This window comes from Dasypus novemcinctus, chromosome 27, assembly GCF_030445035.2.
Source record: "Dasypus novemcinctus isolate mDasNov1 chromosome 27, mDasNov1.1.hap2, whole genome shotgun sequence".
In the NCBI taxonomy this organism is placed as follows: Eukaryota; Metazoa; Chordata; class Mammalia; order Cingulata; family Dasypodidae; genus Dasypus; species Dasypus novemcinctus.
The window spans coordinates 32,521,902-32,534,665 of NC_080699.1; the positions used below are offsets into that span (position 1 = coordinate 32,521,902).

At 37.5% G+C, this 12,764-nt stretch overlaps 1 pseudogene; it reads left to right on the forward strand.

The window, feature by feature from the left end:
• Positions 1 to 737: 737 nt before the first annotated feature.
• On the forward strand, positions 738 to 2,630 carry LOC101422360 (adhesion G protein-coupled receptor L4-like; annotated as a pseudogene).
• The last annotated feature ends 10,134 nt before the right edge of the window (positions 2,631 to 12,764 follow it).

The window sequence follows — 12,764 nt, forward strand, 5'->3', positions numbered from 1 at the left end:
AGGAAGAGACGAGATGTGGAGGCATTTTCGGGACTTGGAGTTGTCCTAGGTGGTGCTGCAGGGACAATTACTGGACATTGTAGGTCCTCCCATGGCCTACTGGATGGAACGTGGGAGAGTGTGGGCTGTGATGTGGACCATTGACCATGAGGTGCAGTGATGCTCAGAGATGTATTCACCAAATGCAATGAATGTGTCATGATGATGGAGGAGAATGTTGCTATGGGGGGAGTAATGGGGTAAGGGGGTTGGGGAGTACATGGGGACTCATATTTTTTTAATGTGATATTTTTTTAAAATGAATTAAAAAAAAAAAAGCACAGTAGTCCATTGACCATGAGGTGCAGTGGTGCTCAGAAATGTATTCACCAAATGCAATGAATGTCTCATGATGATGGAGGAGATTGTTGTTATGGGGGGAGAAGTGGGGCGAGGGGGGTGGAGGTATATAGGGACTTCATATTTTTTTAATGTAATATTAAAAAAAATAAAGAAAAAAATCTACTTTCTAGCTAAAAATAAAAAATAAAAAAAAAGTTGGTTTGGCAATTAAATGTGGAGTAATAAGGGTCCACTTTAAAATGAATGCAGTGGGATGTTGGAAGATCTCAGTAGCAGGTGGCATGTAGTACATTTTGGTCCTTCAGTCAGAATAACAAAAGGATAAAAATAGAAAGAAAATAAAACAAGATACCCAGACATGCTCACCCCTACTGCCACCAATGCAGCTGCTGCCAATGAAACTCCTCCCACTCCTAGTGGACATTTCCACTTTGCTGGATTGTACTTATACTCAAAATTGCACCAAGACTCCTTATCTCCCAAATGCAAAATGTGAAATATGGAGTGGAGCGGAAACCTACTATTGCAACATTGGATTTTCAGGAAATGGTGTCACAATTTGTGAAGAAGATAATGAGTGTGAAAATTCAACCCAGCCCTGTGGTGAGAATGCTAACTGTACCAACACAGAAGGGAATTACTACTGTATGTGTGCACCTGGGTTTAGTTCCAGCAGGAACCAAGAACAGTTTATAACTAATGATGGAACCATCGGTGTAAATATAGATGAGTGTAGCAAATCAGTTGCTTGTGGTGATCATGCAGTGTGTGAAAACATGGATGGTGAGTATAACTGCTCCTGTAAGGAAAGTTATCACACATCCACAGGAAAAGGACAATTCAAACCTAATGATGGCACGTACTGTCAAGAAAATGTGAATACAAACTGCCATTTAGATGATGCCTCTATTGCGACAAATATTAATAAAATGTTAACAAAAATTAAACCCCGTGGTTTTACTACAATAAGTCTATAGAAGTTCTGTGAAAGATCTTTCACCAATGGATGTAATCACATATACAGAAATATTAGCTGAATCGTTCCCATTACTAGGTCATGTGAATAGCTCTATCTATACAGAAAAAGACACACTTTCTAATTCAACTATTACTGAATTTGTAAAAACTGTGAATAATTTTGTTCAAAAGGATAAATTTATAGTTTGGGACAAGTTACCTATGACTACTAGGAAAACTCACCTTATAGAACTGATTCACACTGCCAAAGAAGCGACCTTAAGATTATCCCAGATCCTCCAAAGACCACTCAATTAGATACGATTTCAAGTGATGTAGCCCTCAAAATTTTTGTTTTTGATTCATATCACATGAAACATTTTCATCCCCATATGAACATGGATGGAGATTATATAAAGATATTCCCAAAGAGAAACACTGACTATGATTTAGATGGCAATGCTACAGTTGCATTTTTATATTATAAGAATATTGGTCCTTTGCTTTCATCATCTGACAACTTATTGGAACCTCAGATTTATGATCATTCTGAAGTGGAGGAAAGAGTCATCTCTTCAGTAATTTCAGTTTCAATTAGTTCAATCCCACCCACATTGATTGAACTTGAAAAACTAACATTTACATTAAGTCACATAAAGACTACAGATGAGCAAAGGATTCAGTGTGAGTTTTGGAACTACTCTCCTGACACCAAGAATGGCAGTTGGTCTCAGAAGGGCTGTGAGCTGACATATCTCATACCTTGAGCCAACATAATCACTTGATGCATATTGCAATTTTGATGTCTTCTGGTCCTCCATAGGTATTAAAGATTAAAATATTCTTGCAAGGATTCAGGAATGATTATTTCACTGATTTGCCTTGCCATATGCATTTTTACCTTCTGGTTCTTCAGTGAAATTCAAAGCACCAGGACTACAATTCACAAAAATCTCTGCTGTAGCCTATTCCTTGCTGAACTTGTGTTCCTTGTTGGGATCAATACAAATAATAATAAGCTCTTCTGTTCCATCATTGCTGGGCTGCTTCATTACTTCTTTTCAGCTCCTTTTGCATGGATATGTATTGAAGGCACACACTTCTATCTCATTGTTGTGGGAGTCATCTACAATAAGGGATTTTTGCACAAGAACTTTTATATCTTTGGTTACCTAAGTCCAGCTGTGGTCATTAGATTTTCAGCAGCATTAGGATACAGATATTATGGCATCACCGAAGTATGTTGCTTTAGCACATTAAACAACTTTATTTGGAGTTTTATAGGACCAGTATGTCTAATCATTCTTGTACAAATTTTTACATTTTTCTAAGAGTTCAAAAGAATGATGATCAGCAATCAGATGGTCTCATTCTGGAAAAAAATTAATTTTGAACAATTTAAAGACTATCATTTATTAACATTTTACATATATGGCATTACTAATAAGGAAAAACTACATATCCTTAATTCAAATCTCTTAGAGCTTATTGCATTTCTTAGGGAAGGATAGATTTCTGCATAATATGTGTGATTTAAAAGAAAAAGCATTTTTTCACTTATGAGTACTATCTCAGCAAACTCCACTACTGCGAGTGTGTCAACAAGCTAATAATCTGGCATTCCAGATGTCTACATTGTTTATTTACATCAATGATCTGTCAGATACTTAAAACTATTATCTTTATAGTTTTACCATTCTTTGTACCTTATCATCATGAAAGTGATTTTAAATTGTGACATTAGAGACAAGGACACACTATTTCTCATGAGCAGACAAGTTACATAATGTTGGTTCTATTTCCACAAAGAAGAGGTTCTTTTAATTCTTACTGGAAGTGGTTCAAACCTACAAATTGGAAAGTATTATATGTTCCTTTCTAAATAAAGACATTTTTACATGCCTCAAAAAATAAAATAAAATAAAACAAAAGGATAACATCAGGAATCTGGTTCTACTTCAAGCTGCATGCACAGTGTGGAATGAAGGCATTTCATGAAATCCTGATTACAACACCACTAACGACATTGATAAGAATGAGAATGTTTCTACACTGTTTGGTACTCATGCATTCAGGTGAGTGGGCTGTAGTGTTCACTTTTACCCAGGCAATAGGAAACTCAACATGCCTGGCCAATTTAGAAATAGACCTTGGTACCTCTGCAATGTCTACAGAGAACCAAACTAGCACAAATACCTACTTACTTATTTAGAGATACTTTTTTTTCAGTAGGTACATAATTCTATCAAAAGTGATTCAAAGAAAAAAAAAGGAAAACTTCAGTATAGGGGAATTTTTTATAAACAGAACTTAGGTATAAATCAAGCATGTTCATAATGAGTGGTCATTTAAAACTAGAAGAGAAGGATTTAGTAATGCTAAAATCAGGGGAAAAAAACAAGCAAATCAGCAAGGCTAAAATTCACAATGATTAAATATTGAGTGGCCATTAGAAAAATGATGAAATAGTATATACTAAAGTTAACTTGGAAATGTTTCAGTTGCCTCTTGATAGCCCATAATTTGATGATCAGGACAGCTATGACAAATAGGACACAAGGGATTGTATTAGACAACCAGAATTTATTGCATCCTGGTTTTGGTGCAACAAGTCTAAATTCAAGGTCTCATGATATCTCCAGGGGTCTGCAGAGTTCTGGTGGTATCTTGCTGGCAACCTGGGAGTTTTATAGCTTGTATCTCTGCCTCTGCAACACTTATTTTCCATCACATTGCCTTCATTTTCTGGATTCTTCTTGTTTTGGTCTTCTACAGACTTCTGCCTTCCCCTGACTGACTGCATCCAATTTTCTTCTGCGATAAGCACCCACCCTGTGGACTAAGGCCCACCCTGATTCAATTAAGCCTTATCTAAACAGGGCCTTTAAAGATTCTACTCACAAATGTGTACACCCTAAGTAAAGATGAAATCTTCAAAAGTCCATTTACAAATAGTTTCATCTTCATAGCAATTGGATTAAGCCTGGAATATGTCCTAAAGGTGGACAGAATTCAATCCCCAACATACCAAATTAAGGATTTTTAAAGTTGTCATTTTTGTCTCTGTTCTCAAAAGAAAATAAAACCAAAATTCTATTCTAAAAGATATTTTCACATGTTAACATAAAAAAAAAATTCTTTCAAATTATGAATGCTTTCCCAGCAGCATTTGTGTTTTTAGATCTTAACACTCATATTGGGTAACATATGGAAGACAAAAGATAAAGGTGCAATTTAGTTATTCTTTGGTCCATTGACTCTATGGCCTTAATGTTTCCTTAATATTAAATAACCAAAAACATCATCCTTGTTAGATGTCAGAGTGAGACAATTGGGACATGGAAACTAGCAATTGCAAGCAAGGATGTATTGGGAAGCTCTCCCAGTGCATGGGGTCTGAAGAATAAACTTCAGCCCACCCCTGGCAGAGGCAGTCATGAATTTATACAGTATTTCTATAGGCGGGAACATGCTTAGTTAGTGGGAGTGGGTTTTGCCTTGAGTGAGACCCGAGGGCCTATAGGGATGGATAGGGGGTGGTGGGCTAGTGGCAGTGAATTCTAGGGCTGTGGGATGGGTTGGTGGGGTCATGTGTCTTCTTTGTCAATTCTTGTGAGGAAAAGAACTGTATCTGGACATGTAGGCTCAGGATGGGGGGCTCTTCTATGTCACAGGATGTGGCTCATTCTGAGTAAATCCTTGGTCACAACTCTACAATGAGGTAGGTTAATAATAAACTTGCAACTTTTGCAAGATGTGGCTGTTATTTGGATGAGGGGCTAGGGATGAGACATAGTCCTCTCATTCCTACCAGGAGAAATCCTGTGATCTCCAGTATTTCCAGGGGCTCCACAAGGGAGAGGACAGGAGTTGATATGGGGTTTCAGTTTCCTATCATGTTACTTTCTAAATACAACTGAGTTTCATTTCCTACTCTTTATGCTCCTGAATTTGCTGTCCTCTCTCTACCTGATTCCAGTCAAATGTAACTTAAGCTTTTTCTCCTTCATTCCCAAAACACCATTACAGTAATTGTAGAAGTATAAGTTTTCTCACAGTTTTTTGGACAGCAGAGGATAATGACAGCACAGTATAACTGGATAAGAATTGGGATGTTCTACAGTTTCTAAACCCTCACTGAACATTCACTCCCAAGTACCTCTTACTTTTATTGACAATGTGTCTCTTTGAGTCGTAGCCTAATAACATTGCTGGTATCTTTTCTCTCCCATCCTTATATTTCTGAAATTTGGCACCAGCTAACATTACAAAATTCGTTTTATTTTATTTTGCAAAATCTGGCAATTTTTTATTTGAGCTGATTGCCTCTATACTATACCAACCCTACTGATGTCCTCACTCCCACAAAAGGAACCTCAAACTGTTTTCATAAACAAAAATATCCAAACCCAGTCTTTCTTTCTGGAGTAATGAAACTGTTCTAGAAGTTTTAAGATGATGAATGTACAACATTGTGATTATACTAAAAGCCATTAATATATACTTTGGATTGTTGTGGTAATAGAGAGAAGTCAGTGTTTGTGGTACTGAAGGCCAAAACATGAGAATTCTCTGAGAAGGAAGATTTATTATGACTGGCTGGGCCCAGTGGATTTCTGTCCAAAAATCCAAGCCCTGAATAAGATTTCTAGGTCCTTTTTTGCAAAGGATTTAGGAGTGGGGGTCAAGTAGTGCTTTTGGCAGGAAAAGAACTTTGTTAGATCAGATTTCAGTTTCTTAGGGTCTAGGGGTTTGTTTGGATATCAGGTAAGCTTGAATTAACAAACCATAAACATTCCATCTGGATGTAAGCTCGAATACATATTCAGTCTACATCCTTTCTGAATATACAAAGCCTATAGAGTCTATATCACTAAATTGGCTTTCTGGAAACTAGGCAAACTTGGATACAGAATTAGATAAGTTTGAAGACATGCACAGGCCAATACATGCACAGGCCATACTATTCCACCCTTTGATGCTTGGTTAAGTTTGTTATGCTTTGGCATCACTATTTTCAGTTATGAGGTGGGTGGCTGTCTGTCTTTTTACTGCATTGTTTATTTAAGTGCATACCTTAGCTATTCTTAAGGGGAGGAAGCAGGGAAGTTTGCTGAGATTGAAGCAGGGAAGTTTGATGAGAGCATGGGAGGAGTTTCAGCTGCTCACTGCTTTGACTGCCCTCCCCTTTTTTACCAACTTTTTTAGGAGGGTTTAATGATAAAGTCCTTGGGGAATATTCAGGGCCCATCCTGGCTTCAGGAGCAAGTTCTCTTTCTAGCAGCAGAATCTTGGGGAGGGTCTTCCAGCAGCCATCCTGGGGGTCATTGATGTCTGCTTGGACTTCTTACCAGGTTTCAGATCCATCTATTGATTTTATATCTTACTAGACTGCTTTATTTTTTTCCTCAGAGAGTTTACACCTTTAATTTTGAAGAGGTGTTGAAGAGAGATGAATTTTTTCTTCTGTAGCTCCTTCCTGCTGGTTAGGGGCAGTAAGCTCTTCTTGACAAGGTATAACACTTATCTTGCTATTTTATCTTAGTGGGAGGAAGATGGGTCTGGCATCCTGGGTGAAGCTGGATGTAATTTTAATATGGCCAACAAGATGTTGATTATAGAAGAAATAAAACTTAATTAGAATTTTGGGAATATATGGTTTCATTAAGAGGACACTGGACTACAGAAGTAGAAAAGGCTAGGTGCTTTCAAAGGCTGCATTTTTTAAAAGTTGATGGGAAACAGTATTTTCCCTTGAGTTATTTTATTCTGTTGGTTAACTCTAGAAATTATAATAGACAACAGAGTTAGGTATAATTTGCCAAGCATTTTTCTTTCAGTTAAGCTACAGATGAAAACAGATAAGGTTTTTTTAAAGGGATGTTTGGTTTGTTTTCCCTTTAGCAATAGGCATTTGGACTAGAGCTAGAGGAAACAACTGACTTTGACATAGACACTACTTAGTCTTTTTTTGAATAGGTATTTTAGGCCGTCCAGTGACTGGCATTTATACACTTTGTCAGGTACTTCTGGTGAACTGGCACTTTCTTAATTTCTTGGGCAGCTGGATTCACTCAGGAATAGTGTGCAAAGATGGGCATTCTTTTAACTTTAATAGCTGTGGGAGTGATCAGAACTACAGAGTAAAGTTCTTTACAATTTTGGCTTTAATTGAATAATTCCTAGTAATTTTTTTTTTTTTTTGACTGTCTTTACTAGGCTCTGGTTTTGAAAACCCATTTGGCTAGGCTGGTTAAGAGTTTTAAGGCAGGAGTGGAGAAGGGGCCCCTCAGGATTTGACTTTGGGGCCTCTACCAGTAGTAGGGTGGCTGGGCTGAGAGTTTGACACACCCTTATCTGTACCTCAGGGGTCTTTAGTAATTGAGCCTGGTATTAATTAACCATCTACCTGTAAGCTACTGGCAGTCCCTGGCTTCAAGCATATCTTTCACCCGGTGTGGGGTGAAGACTATGAGAGGTTGCCCCTAAGCTAATTTGGTGGCTTTTTTAATTAAAAGGGCTGTTGGCTCCACTGGTCTCAGGCAAGGTGGTCATTCCTCTATTTCATAGACATGAAGTTTACCAGGGCTGCAAACATTTTCATTGTCTTTCTGCATATGATCTAATAGAAATACCACCATGATCATCAGACATAAATTTAGAATAGGATATAGGTACAGTAATTATTACAAATTAATGTACTACTTAATGCATAAGTTTTTCTTTGAGCTGTAATTAATAGATTTAAGTTCCAGGTTTGCAATACTCTACATTCTATCTCTCGATGGGAGCAGGCCATAATGCCATTTGTGTTTAAGTTTTACTCACAGCACCCTGGTGATCATTACTCCACTTGGTATGTTCTTCACAGAAGCTGCGGAACTGTTCACCATAGAGAGAAGCTAGGAAAGTAGGTTCCAGTATTTCACCAGCCTGGTGAATAGCACTCTTTGGCACTATGAAACAGTACCAGTCTAGAGGCAATATCCATTGTACATTTGGCTGCACCGAGTCATCATTGGCTGTGGCAGGAGTTTGAAACTGAATAGCTTCCATCCACTTCAGGGGCACAACCAGACATGTAGTTGATATTTTTACTGGTTTAGGGGTCAGTGACCAACTTAGCCAATAACTCATATGGAGAGGCAAACCTGCAGTGTATTGAAGGTTTGGTTTGAATGCACAAGAGAGTTTGACAATGCTGAAGTTTATTTTTTGATTTTTATACACCTTTTAAACACTTCCAATGCAATGTGTTACATATTAAATGAATTTTTTAGTACTTTGTTTTTTACTTTTACACTTTTACCATAAAGATGTTAATTAGCAGGATTTTACTTTAGCAGAAGAGGAAAAACTACTTTTTCTATTTTTAAAATGAAAACTGAAGTTTCCCAATGGAATTAAGGTAACTTTTCATTACTACACTTAAATGTGCACATTGAGGTGACTTTTAGACAGGTTTTATTGCTATGAAGTTACTTTTTGCCATTAACATTAGTTTAGGTTTTTAGTTAATAATGGCTTCTTAGAACTAGCCATTTAAATGTTTCAGTTTAGAAGATGCTTTTATAAACTATTTATAATTAACCACAACCACACAGATTGGTTAATTTACTTTAGATTACAATTAGCAACTGATGGATTTTACTTTATGTATTTAAGAGAGGGCAAGTTTACATTCCTTTAACTTAATTTCATTAGATATGAACTTAGAATTTTATCACTTTAAAGATTTAATATATACAATGTTAACTTATTAACTTGGTATTCCATAAACCTAGGAGATAACACCAAAGCTAAACAAATTGAAACAAAGAATGTTCCTTCCATTTCTTTACAGAGGACTAAACCCCTTTTTAATTCAAACTGATTTTTTTTTTTAGCTTGCAATTGGACTATTATTATAAACATGCGGGGTTACACAAAAGTTAGGTACATTCCAATCACATGTTAATCTTAGGTGCATATTTACATTTTGTAATTTTTCTTCCAAGTTTAGAACAGCATTTTATACATAATCCATAACTACAGCAGATTATACAAACTTCCAACTAGCAGATGACTTATTTCTCACTGGTTTAAGATTTCCTGCCAGCAAGGCTATATAGGCCAGTACTCAATCAAAAATAACCTTATTTTCCCCAATTTGTATAGTTTGAGGCATAGGCAAAGACAAATTATTGTTACTTCCCCATTTTGGGCTGTGGGACAGCCAGAAGTTTATCACATAATTTCAGTACCTTCATTGGTCCTGCTCTTAGCATTTTCACTGGACCTGAGGCCACATCTGAGTGTTGAATTTAAACTTAGTCCATCATTGTGAGAATGCTTTTCCAGACAGAAAACAATAGCTGACCTGTTATAAGAGTCCCATTGCAGTGTCTGTAGCAGTGAAAGCATATCTTGCCCCTTCCAAGAACAGGAGGGTGTTTATGTCACAGTTATTAAGTGAACATTAAGGCCACAAGCTGTTGATGTAATAGCAGGCAGCAAGAACTGCTGCGGTAGGCACCATAAGGTCTGGTATTCATGATGTTCACTTTTCCGATGGAGCCACTCTGCTTCTTCTCAGGTCTCAATTGTGTGGCTCTTGATCTTCATGAGACATCTGCCTCAACAGTCCGGAGAGGGATGTTAGAGGAGTGGACAGGGACAGGACAGACATTTACCTATCACTGCTGGAAGGCATCCCAGATGTTCTTCTACAGATTTCTCCCCCATTGAAGGTTATTCACAACAGGGCATTGTTTCTGTTTTGCTTTTAGTATTTGCAATCCACCTCTAGATAGGGATGGCAGTCTTAAGAGTAACCAGACACACAATTGGGTTAGATCTTTCACTTTCAGCAGGGCTTCCTATGCACACGCAATTGCTTTTTTATATTGTATTTTTGGCCTCTTCCCACATTTGTGACTAAAACTCTACGGGTACTCAATTAGAATATCACCTTTGTCACAAACCCCACCCAAAGTCAATAATGGTGTTGGCCACATTCAATTCACTGGCTAAGTCAATATCTACCTTCCCCCCCTCTTTTTTAATGCAGCTTTTTGGAGGTACTCCTACTCCCAAGAAGGATCTTTCCCAATTAACACATCTGATACTATTGTCTCTGAGGTTTTTTTTTAATTTTGGAAAAAAAGGATTACTGGTTAACGTAATGTCCACAGTAGGGTTTCAACCACAGATTTCTTCTAGGCAGCCAGCTTCTTTGCCATCAGGCCAGGGTGGACATCGTTGAGGAAGAACTGCAAAAATCCATTGTTGACCTTTTCACACAGTTTTTACACTTTTTGTATTCATTCAGGTTTGTTTTACTCTTACAAAACATATTATCTTACTGAATACTATCACAATACTTTTACATAATAGTTGTGTCCCACATATATCCACTTCTGATTTTATAAAACTATCCATTTAAAGACAAATTACTCCTTATTCAATGTCAATTAGCATTCCCATAAACTTTTTACTTTTTTCAATATTCACTTAACTTTTATATCTTTCATTTTGTCCTATGAAGAAAAATAAATTATTCATTTCAATTTAAGCAAGAACTATTTTTATGAAGTAATTCTATTAATCAAGACTTACATTTTTAATATTATAGAGATGTCATTAACACTTTATTTTTTTAATCTTTTTTAATTAAAGTTAATGGATCACAAGGAATTTTACATTAAATACATTAAAAAAACAAAAAACATAAGAGGTTCCCATATAACCCACTCCCTACTCCCCACCACATCATTTTTGTAAATTTACTTTTTTAAAGATACATACATAACAAAAAAAAGTTACTCTAAAAAATACGAGGTTTCTGTATTCCCCCCACCCTCCCCACCCCACTCCTCCCACCCCAACAACCTCCCTCATCATTGCAGCACACTCATTGCACTCAGTGAACACATTTTGAGGCACTGCTGTACTACACAGATAATAGTTTACCCTATAGTTTGCACTCTCCATATTTTATTCCTCCATTCTGTGGACCCTGGGATGATAATGTACTCTCCGCCTCTAGATCAAGAGGGGGCTTAGATTCCACATGGATGATGGATGAAATTCCTCTGCTTAAAATTGGAGGTACTCTTGATTCCCTGATGTGAGGTTTGACCATCTTCACCTCCCTGTTAGCTGACCTGGGTAAGACCAATGAACCAGAGAGTAGGAGTTGCCATTCTGCTGAGTCTCAAGGCCCAGCTGGCACATAGACAGTCCAGAGATTCAAGTCTCCTGAGTATGCACCATCCCAAGCTCCAACCACAGGCTCAGTAAAAGCAACAGAAGAGGCATGTGTAGAAAAGTTGGGCCCTCTGACATGGCACAGAGCTCCAAATTCATCTGCCATGACTATATACTCTGTGGATCTCCATAACCTTCAGGAGAACCAGTACCTACGGTTATATCTACTTTAGCTTTTTCTGGGGTCCTGCTGAGGTGTGCCTACGCACAACCCCTCTGATGACCTCCCAACTCTTTTTGGAAGACTCTTAGCCATATCAACTCAATTGTCTTTGCCATTTCCCCCTTTCACTCAAGATCAAAGAACAGTTTTAAACATTTGATCCAACATGTAGGCTGAGATATTCTGCTGGTTTGAGTTGACCCTTTTATTTGAGGTCTCTTTCTAATTGCTTCTCCAATTAGTGATTGGTAGTAATCACTCGGTGCCAGGGAGGCTCATCCCCAGGAGTCATGTCCCTCGTTGGGGGGGAAGGTAATGCCTTTACATACTGAGTTTGGCTTAGACAGTGGCCACTTTTGAACAACATGGAGGCTCTCAGGAGGTAACTCTTAGGCACTCTACAGCTCTAGACCTAGTTCATATTTCAGGCACACAGGCTCCTAAGCATAGTCATCAGTATCAAGGGCTCATTATTGGACCATCCTTCCTTGTTGATCTTTGCCATTGCACTTGGGGGATTATTGTTGTTCCATTGGGGAATGTGACAGAGCTTCCCTGGGTGGGAATTCAGCACTCCCTCAGTTGACATTTGTAACTGTAACTACTATAAAAATACCCAACATATATCCTAACATATTTATGTTCCCTATATACATGCCCTGGAGAAGTCCCCTCCACCCATGTGTCCCCAGTCAGTAACACCCCACACCAGAATTCCTCCCCTGCCATTGTTGAGCCTCTCTGTGGTCCAAAACTTCTTCAACCATGAATCCTAATATATTGCCAAACTCAATTAATAGGAAATTGAAATACAGTGATGGGTTTAAAGTTTAGAAATAGGATACATAGTAATTTAGAAATATTAAAATAAAGTAAAAATAAATTGGTGTATTAATAAAATGAAAAATATTATAAAGCTTTGTTTCTAACATTTTGCCTTTCATCACTCTAATAGGTGTTGCCCTGTTTGTACAGTGGCAAGGCACTTTCATTTTTTCCTTAGTGTCTACATCCTTTTTTTTTTTTCTAATTTTTAATTTTGTCTTCAAAAAAG